Genomic DNA, 2,199 nt, shown 5'->3' on the forward strand with positions numbered 1-2,199 from the left:
CGTCCCTGAGTTGTCTCTCCTCACCTGTAACCCTGGGGCTGACTGCTCTTCTGTCCCGGTTCCTGGCTTTTATCCACTTTCTCCTGCTCTTCCGGCCTGCTACTCTGGGCGGGCCTGAGTTGCCTCTCCTCACCTAATCCCTTCGGCTGATTGCTCTTCTCTCTGGCTTCCTGGCTTTTAATCCCCTTTCCCTGCTCTTCCTGCTTGTTCCTTGGGGTGTCCCTGAGTTGTCTCTCCTCACCTGTGACCCTGGGGCTGACTGTTCTTCTGTCCGGGTTCCTGGCTTTTATCCCCTTTCTCTTCCGGCCTGCTCTTCAAGTAAATGACTGGAATTGGTGTCTACCCAAAATTTTAAAGAAACTAATATAAAATTTTAGAACTGTTGATCATTGTGCTGCCATTAGAAATAATATTTTTGAAAAATAATCTAATGAAGTGAAAAAAAAGGCATTCATTTTGACTAGAGAACAGGGAAATGAGAAAATTAAAAACTATGAAAGACTTTTTATGCCATTTATTCATTCCCTGAACATTTATTATATTAAATACTAAATTTATTAAATATTTACTCATTAAATATTAAGTATTTATTAAATAAGGAATTGTCCCTTATTCTTAAGAGATTTATATGCCAATGGAGAGAGAAAGATGTAAACAGAAAAGTCCAATGAAATGTGGTTACAGCTTTTATGTTAAAAGTCTGTGGAGGCACCAAGGAGGGCCAGTAATAGATTCCATGAAGAGAATGGAAGAATGGCTGGAGCATTTCAGGGTGTGGGAGCAGCATTTCAGAGCTGTCTATATCTGCCGTATGGCAGTAAAAATAGGGACCTGTGTAACAGCCTGCTGTGTGCTTGGAACGCTGAGCATTCAGAGGTCCTGAAGGTACAGAGCAGGAGTTCTACAAACTTTCTTGATAAAGGGTCAGATCATAAATATTTTTGGCTTTGCAGGCCTTAAATTCTTTGAGTCTGTGTAGCAACTACTCAACTTTGCCATTGTATGTGGTACCAAAGACAGTGAGGAAACTATAGTGGGTGTGAGCAGATTTGGGCCTTAATTTGTAGATGTCTAGCTCTGGTGTCCTAGTGGATAAGGCAGCTAACCAGAAGGTCGGCGGTTGAAACCCACCAGCTGCTCAGTGGAGGGAAGATGGAGAGATCTACTTCCGTAAAGATTTACATCCTTGGAAACCCAATGGGTGTCGCTATGAGTCGGAATTGACTTGATGGCAGTGAGGTGTTTTTTTTTTGGTTTTTTTTTTTGGTATGTCTAACCGGAAGAGTGGCAGTTCAAGACCACCAGCCACTCTGTAAGGAAGATAGAGCAGTCTACTTCCCTGTTTTATCACCTCAGACACACAGTGGGGTTTTCTATGAATCAAAATTGACTCCATAGCAGTGAGTTTGGTTTTAATTTTTTGTTTATTGCCATACAAAGTGATTTGGGAAAGAGAAAATGTACAGAGCCTTATTTTCCCCTTTAGCCACTGAAAGATTTAAACCAAGAAATTTACAACATTGATTCCTGTGAGTCATTAAGAATAAAATAAAATAGAAAAATAGATTCTTTTGAACACTATAAATCAATAACAAAAAGGCAGACAACTCAAGTTTTAAAATACCAAGGTCACAGAAGGGGAGTTAGAGCTGCCAATAAGCATAAAGTTATTTTCAGCCTTACCAATAGTAAAAGAAAATTTTCACCCATCTTACTGGCAAAAGTGAAAAAAATTTGTTAATATATACTGACAAGGTTTTAGGGAAACTCATACATTATCATTGGGAATAAATTAATATAGTCATTTTAATTGAAAACATTCATTTTTGACCCACAATTTCTATTTCCTAGAGAAACACGTTGGAGTATTCGGAGTCATGTATGTTCAAGGATATCTTTGTCAGTTACCACAGAACCTCCCTATTTCCAAGTCATCTTTTATTCTGCACTATAAGACATAAAATTCTACATTTGTTTTTTTCTATTTTTTTCTAACCTCTCCCTAACTTTTCTAATCTTTCTACTGGGTCCATCATCCACAAAATCCAGTCTTAAGCTATTCTTAAACATCCTTTTTACTTTCTTGTTCTAATGGAAACCTGACTCTGAGCTGTGCAGTTGTGGCTGTTATTTTTTACATAGCTCTCCTTACCACTGTTCTGAAGGTGGGATAGTCTGCCATGCATCTCTTTACTACTT

This window comes from Orycteropus afer, unplaced genomic scaffold (genome assembly GCF_000298275.1).
Source record: "Orycteropus afer afer isolate SDZICR_OR568_19922 unplaced genomic scaffold, OryAfe1.0 scaffold00104, whole genome shotgun sequence".
Taxonomy (NCBI): domain Eukaryota; kingdom Metazoa; phylum Chordata; class Mammalia; order Tubulidentata; family Orycteropodidae; genus Orycteropus; species Orycteropus afer.